This window comes from Grammomys surdaster, unplaced genomic scaffold (genome assembly GCF_004785775.1).
Source record: "Grammomys surdaster isolate TR1022 unplaced genomic scaffold, NIH_TR_1.0 125690, whole genome shotgun sequence".
Taxonomy (NCBI): domain Eukaryota; kingdom Metazoa; phylum Chordata; class Mammalia; order Rodentia; family Muridae; genus Grammomys; species Grammomys surdaster.
In genome coordinates, this window is record NW_021620526.1 from 2,209,655 (window position 1) to 2,217,650 (window position 7,996).

Below are 7,996 nucleotides of genomic sequence, written 5' to 3' on the forward strand. Positions count from 1 at the left end.
ACGTGTTCACACACAAACCCACATACACTCACACAAGTAAAACTAATAAATATTTTAAAAGACAGTAATTTGATGATAGTTGAAATTAAATAGAAGCTTCTAAAGAGGTGTTCATGTCTAAAGAGAGGCATTGTATAAGATGTATGTAGCCTATATCCTGTAAACAAAGGAAAAGTTGAAGTGACTAAGTACATCACGAAGAGCAGATAAGAAGTAAAGGACTGATATGAAGTAAAGGACAAATCCTAGGCTAGACAAAAATATTGACAAGTGAGAGATATTAGCTCCATATCTCTCACCCTGTATAAACATCAGTTCAAAATTGATCAAATATATTTGATGATTAGTGTTCACTGTCAACTGGACAGAATCTAGAATTGCAAGATCATGGTTGTAGGGAATTATCTTGATTATACTAATGGAAGTAGAAAAAGCTACTTACTGGAGGTCCTACAGTTCCAGGATTGGGATTCCTGGACAGTATAAATGGAGAAGGAGAACTGGGAAGTAGCATTCATTCATCTTTCCTGGATGTGGATGTCATGTGAGCATCTCCTTTAAGTTTCTGCTGCCTTGGCTTCTCCACCATGATGGACTATACTTTGCAATGATGAGCTAGAATAAATTCTTTCTCCCTTGACTTGTTTTTGTAAGAGTATTTTATCACAGTAACAGGAAAAAGGACTAAGACAATCTAAGACCTTACATCCTGAAACTATAATAGGAAAACATTTCTGATACAAGCATAGATATGTACTTTCTGAAAATAACTCCAATTTTATAGGGAATTATCCCAAGAGTTAACATATGGGATCATGTAACATTACAAAAAAATCAAAACAAAACAACAACAACAAAAACTCTTTGGCACAGCAAAAACAAATAAACAAGCAAACAAAACAAAAAAAAAACCCAATTACCAGAGTGAGTGAATATGCAGCCTACCAAATTGTAGATGGGCATCTTTCCTAATTATGTACCTGACATGGATTAATGCATAGGAGCTATAAAGAACTTCAAAATATTTGTAACTATCATCCAGCTTATACTAATTGTATGAGACAATGTATTTCTTTGTGACACTTTCATACATGAACATACTGTACTTTGATCACATCCTTCCATTCTTGTGCCCCTCCCACCTTCCTTCACTCCTTTCTTTTAGGCAAATAATTCTCTTTCTACTTCCACGTCTATTGTTCAAAATCTAACTTCAGATATAAAAGAAAGCTATTTTTTAAATATCTAGATAATGAATGCAGCTGAATGAGAGACATGCTAGTCCAAAGCTCAGCCCCAGTGACACACTTCCTCCAACAAGCCCATCTCTACTCCAATAAAGCCACATCGCCTTATCTCTGTACTAGTACTATTCCCTAATGATGAAGCATTCAAATATATGAGGCTATGGGGGTCCATTCCTATCCTTAGCTGCATTTGTTGTTGTTTTCTCATGGTGACCATTCTGATTGATAAGAGATGGAATCTGAGTATAGTTTAGTCTTTCATCTCCCTGATGGCTAAGGATCCTTATTCATATATTTGTATTGGCTGTTTATATTCATTTTTGGTACCATTTGTTCCATCCATTAGACTATTTATTAATTAGATCCTTTGTTCTTTTGGTGTGATTTTCAGAGTTTTCATTCTTACATTATTTCAGTTCTCCTTCTCCATTAATACAGGCCAGGATTCCATCTAGGCAATGGTCTCTCTGCAGTGGGTTGATTTTCTCATTTAATAAAGAAAATATTTTGAAGAGAGGACACAGAGAGAGGAGGAAGGTGCCATGGGGGGAAATGGACCATGAGCACATGACCAGGAGAAATAACAAGTAACAAGGGATATATGGCTGGGATGTAAGTTATCACAGCTCCAAAACCTGCCCCATCTAGGCTTACAGCTTGAAAATAAAATATCTGGATTTTGTGTCTTTTATACGAGCTAGATAGAATGATTAACTCCTTTTATACAGCCTGTCACGTGGACCCTGTAGTTCATTCTAATCATGTGGGACTATGGAGTTGGCAAACATTTTAAAGCAATGCTGATCTCGCTGGTGTCTAAGTAATACTCTGAATGCATTTGGGGTTGTTTTATTCTTTCTGTATGAGTCTATGGAATAGTAACAAATTAACCTAGTAATGCACAAGGGATACTATGAGATACTCTAGCTATACAACTGCTGCCTAGATTCCGCTTGACCTCTTGACAACAGATATTCTTTATCAGGTGAAGAGAAATGAATCCAAATAGAATTTCAGATATTCAGATCTTCAGATATTCACTTGAAATGAACTAGAAATAAGTTATACATACACATTCATGCATAAACAGTTAAAAACTAGTTTTAGTTGGGCAGTGGTGCTATACGCATTTAATCCCAGCACTTGGGAGGCAGAGGCAGGCAGATTTCTGAGTTCGAGGCCAGCCTGGTCTACAGAGTGAGCTCTAGAACAAACAGGGCTACACAGAGAAACCCTGTCTCGAAAAACAAACAAACAAACAAACAAAAAATAACTACTTTTACTCCTTTTAGATTCTTAGAGCACACAACATTCTTTGGAGCAAAGCATATGGTATTTTGCACTTTTATATATAGTTGAAATACATAGGACAGCTATAAAAAAAAGCCAGAGAGAGAAAGAGAGAGGGGGAGCGAGAAAGAGATTAAATTGACTTCTAATATTGCAAGATTTTCATATAAGGTTTTACAATATTCTCATAATACTGCCTTTAATTAGACCATGACCACAATAAAAGTTCTTAATAAAAATATTGCTAAAAAAACCCTAAAATGCCAGGAACCTTTATATTACATACAAAATTGGAAGTAAAACTTCTTTTTTTAAAAAAAAATAATTTCTATGTTTAATCGTAATTCATTCACACAGGGGTTATAAACACAGAAAGGCAGGATGTGGGGAAGGGAATGACACTGGAGTGTGGGTGTTCAGGGGGAATACAGATATCTTCAGAACCGGGTATCAGCTGGGTGAAGGTTCAGGGGACATGTCACTATGACTCTGTTTATGACTAGCTTGTCCTTATCTAAGTTTGTATTGTCTGCCAAGGCTACCTATTTACAAGGTCTATGACTACTCAGGCTTATAATTTTCCACAAAAGCTGCCTGTTTACAGTAGCTTATAGCCATCTCTTTCAATGTTTTTTTCACAGAGACCCAAGACTTGGTGTTAGTATACATGTATGACAGGCCTATTGGTGATTTTAGGCCTACGGCTGATGTTAGGCCTTCAGTGTATAAGCAGGGCTGCCCCTGACATCTCCTCCCTTCTCTAAGTATAGAAGGGTTGTGGCAATTCTAATCTTGCGAAGGCGGGCATAGAGGCCTGACCTCCAGTACTTGAAGGGGACCTTGTAATGGCTCTGGTCCCCCTGTTGTTGTCCAGTGAGGCATGAGGGCCATATCCGTCCCGATGTCTTTTTCCTGGAGAGGGGATACTTTTGACATCAACCCTCATAAAACTGCAAAGCTTTTGTAAAGCAAAAAAAGTAAAACTTCTTAAAATAATTTCATTTGCCTTAATCTTGAAGCTTGCTTGTCTTATTTTGGCTGGTGGAAGTGATATCTAAATAAACATCTTAGGCACTTTTCAAGTGAGGAAATAATAACAATGAGAAGAATTAAGATCATAAAGATCTTAAATGAACATTCCTATGAGAAAATCATCATTGCTTTTAAAAATTTTTTATTTCAAAATATGAATGCACATGAGTTTGCCAAACAAGCTCATACTCCACTGTATGTCTCCACTTGTTTCCCATTGTGCTGATGTATTACAGCATTAGAGCAGTGGACTATAGGGCTGACTCAGGTTTCTCAGTAGTTATATGATTTGTGGGTGTGAGAAGTACATACAAATCACCATCACAAAATCATAATCACGCCCACTTCTCACCTTTGTGTCTCTGTAAACCACTAATCAGGTATTCCACAATTATGTATTTGTCATTTCAAGAAGATTGTGTAATTAAAATTATGTGGTATTTACCCTTTGACATTGATTTTTTTCTAGTAAGCATCAAATCTATCACATACCTGCAGAAGTTTTTTTTAAACTTCTTATTGTTTCTTTGTGAATTTCACATCATGCATTCCAATCCTACTCATCTCCCACTCCCTTCATATTCATCCTCCACCTTTGCAACCTCCCCTCAACAGAGAAATATATTCTCATTGAGGAAGCTGTAGTGTATCATAGTGTCTCCCACAGTATACCCTTTTGTCCAAATTGCTTTTAAATGCTCATTGCAATGACTCATTGGTCTGGTACAAGGCTTCTGGTTTCTGCTATTCTACCAATATTGGAATTTCACTGGGACTCCTCTCAAATATCTGGTTGTTGCCTTACATCTTGGAAATCCTGTAGTACCATCTCCTTCATTCACTCCAACAGTTCATCGATGGGGTAGATGTTAGGGTGAGCCAATTCGAATCCTTGGATCTGGCTTGAGAGGTATCTGAGATGGTCATCCTATCAGCTCTACAGCTCTCAAGTCCCTTGGGGCTGGCTTATCAGCAACCTCAGCTACCAGGGCCAGCTCTACCCTGCTGCACAGGAGAAATGCAGGGCTCACTGTCTCTAGTGTTGAAACCTGTGAAGGACATGGCCAGTTCTCCCACTCTCATGATCTTGGGGCCAGCTCTCCTATCTGTTGTAGATGGTGAGAGATCAGGGAGTGGCGGAGAGTATCACACACTCAGAGCTGGCTCAGTGGCCACCCTGCCATCAGGGTCAGCTCTGTTGTGCTGCCAGATGAGGTATAAGGCTTGTTCTCCCGTTCCCCTGAGCAGGTTTTCCCCTGCTCCCCTGAGTCCTGCAGCAGAGGCGTGGCCAGCTCTGCCACTCCGATGACCCCAGGAATCAGCTCTTCTTCCTGCCATAGATGTCAAGGGGTCATCTCTCCATTGCCCATGTCATTTCACAAGAGACAAGTAGTGAGGCCAGCTCTCAAATGTTCATGCACTTGGAGCTGGCTCACCCATGCCCCTGCCACCAGGGTCAGCACTACTATGCTGCCCAGGTAAGGTGCAGGGCTGCTTTCCTGAGTGCTGCAACTAGTGAGGGGCAGAGTCAGCTCTCCTGCTCTCATGGTCATGTCTCCTGCCTATCACAAGTAGTGAAGAGGGAGGGAGAAGGAGGGTATCTCTCCCTTGTCCATACCACTGCACTGGAGACAAGAAGTAGGTCCTCCCATGCTCATATCCTCAGTGACCTGATCACCTACAACTCAAGCAATGTGCAGGACCCACTCTCCCAAGTACTGTGGCTGGTGAAAGGTGGGGTCAGCTCTCCTGCTCTCATCCTCCCAGGGCCAGCTCTTCTACAATGCCCAGGTAAGGGGTGGGGCCAGTTCTGCACAGCCCTCAGACATCAACTTGTTCCCAGGCAGCAGACTAGACTAGGGATGTCCACCTGGGCTTTGGTGGTAGCAGACCTCTGCTGCTGCAGGGTCATGAACCCAGATGTGGCCCCAGGTGGCAGTACAAGCCAGGACCCCATCATGGTCCCAGGTGATATCACCAGCTACTCACATCAGGGTGTTCCTCATTGCCCTCAAGTCTCCAGTTCTACCTCTCTTCATTGTGCCCATATCCTTCTGTTTTTCTTCCATTTCTCCACTTACTTGCTCTTCTTAGTGGCACATGGGGTCTCTGAGTGTCTGTGGTCTTCTCCGGAGTGGTCTTAGGAGTGGTTTCAGGACTGCCCCACTTCTGCATTATGGCACCAGGCAGGCATCATCTTGGGCATGATCTTCTCCCGCAGTCCTGTGCAGCACCTGACTGGTGGTCATATCAGGCTAGATCCATGTCATGGTCCCCTGACACTGGACTTCTGGTCATCTCTGGCTCACATTTTTTTTCGAGGAATGTTAGGCTACTAATCTTTCAGATGTTCATAAGTCAGAATACTGAGCATAGGCATAGCCTCTGTCCTCTCTGTCACCTACTGATGCACTTGTGACACAGTAGTCACATCTGCGACACTTTTAGGGGCATGTTAGAATTTTCATTCCTTTTACTGTTGAGCATTCCATGGTATTGAGGTACTGAAGTTTATCTAGTCACCTACTGAAAGACACTTAGGTTGTTTCCAGTTCAGGGATGATTATAAACTATCATGAACATCTATATACATATTTTATATGAGTATGGCTTTTCCTTTATGTGAGATAAATAAGAGTGATATTTCTTAGGTCTTAAAATTAATTGCATGTTTAGCTTTACAAAAAAGGGAGAATTTGCATGTGTAACTTAATGGTAGAACAACTGATAGCTTGTATTTCATACTCAGCCTTGGGAAAAAGGAAACAAAAGGGAATAGGCTATATCATTTTATATTCCCATGAGCAATATATGAGGGAGCTTGTCATTTGCTCTCATAACAAAGTCTTTAGTAGTGATGAGTTTTAAATTTTAAAAGTTTAGTTTGATACATTCTCATACATATTTACTTTAATGGATTATACTATGGATAATAAGAATCCTTCATCAAATCCCAGACCTAGAATTTTCTGCAGAATTTTAGAAGGATTTATAGTTTACTTTTATGTCCAAATTCCATGTAGGTCCATTTTTCTTTTAAAGTTACTCCATGAAAATGGGCAGAAGACAAGAATACATAATTTACTACCCATAGGAAGAAGCATTAATATCATGCAAATATAAATTCATTTTACTTTTAAATTGAAGGATGCAAAATTATAACAGTAACAAGTCATGGTTTTATTTTTGGGGGGAGGCAGGTTCTCACTTGTGTAATCCTGGCTGGTCTGAAACTCACTATGTATATTACACCAACTTTGAATTATAGATCTGCCTGCCTCTTTCTCCCAAGTGCTGGGATTAAAGATTTGTGCCACTACACATAGCAACAAGTAGTGATTTAAACACACACACACACACACACACACACACACACACACACACACACAAATTAGTGGGAATGTCAAACAGTTTACCCTGCATAAATCTTCATACTCTGCACTAGGCTGACAGCACTGTCATGATATTTTAATTTTTTACTGTTTTTGTTCAGGTATAGTCAAAATAACAGATCCCGAAGCTATTTACAACTCTCATAAGAAGTAGGCATACACCAGACCATCACATACAAAGGTTATATATAAAGATTCACCACAGTCAGTCCAAAAGCAAAAGGAGCATGAGGGAAACCTGGATATTAGTGTTTATTGAAGGTTTGGAGGGAAGAAATGGGTAGGCTGTTGAAGACCAGCTGAGCAGGCTTAGAAAATTAGATGGTTTAAATACAATCAGTGATCTTTGGATGCAGTCTTTAGTTGCCATTATCTGATCAAGTTGACAGTATTCTAGACTGCAGAACCATGATAAAATGAGGTAGAACTAGAGATGAGAATTATTAGTTGGTTTGCTTATCAAGCAAATTTTTATCTGTAGGGATCAGCTAACTTTGGGAGGAGCCACCCTTTCCTTTATCCACAAGGCCCTAAGATGCCAAACAACAGGAAAAAATGATTAACAAATGTCATGTTTTATTGAAAACAATTCATATACGTGGTGTTGTGGGGATGTACATTTTGATACTAAAGTGATTAATATATGTATTTGCAGTTATTGTGTCTTGAGTTTTCCCAAAAGCAATAAATATGCAATTGGATCCCCCCTCATAACAGAGGGGACTTACTATCTAGGCAGTACATTTTCAGGATCTTCTGGCCATAATATATCAATGACAGTGTTGTAAATGTAAAATAAAACCAAGCAACAATAGTAACTGGGCAGGCTAGAGGAGTGAAAGCCAAGTATAGAGAAAGTGAAATTTCCTCAGTCTTCCAAAGTCTCCAAGGTGCCATTTACTTCTGGCATACCAACCACTGTGCAGTTGCTTGGATGGAAGTTTGAATTTAATAAAAACCACATGAGGCTAAGCCTCATCCTCAATTTCTCTAAAGTGACACTGAGTATACCTTTCACACACACAGGCTTTTCAG

The 7,996-nt window shown here is 39.7% G+C and overlaps 1 non-coding gene across 1 annotated transcript; it reads right to left on the minus strand.

Annotated features, from left to right (window-relative positions):
• Window positions 1-5,892: 5,892 nt before the first annotated feature.
• On the minus strand, window positions 5,893-6,024 carry LOC114639273. The gene has a single exon (XR_003713985.1). It is a non-coding gene; the product is annotated as a small nucleolar RNA SNORA17 (small nucleolar RNA).
• Between the last annotated feature and the right edge of the window lie 1,972 nt (window positions 6,025-7,996).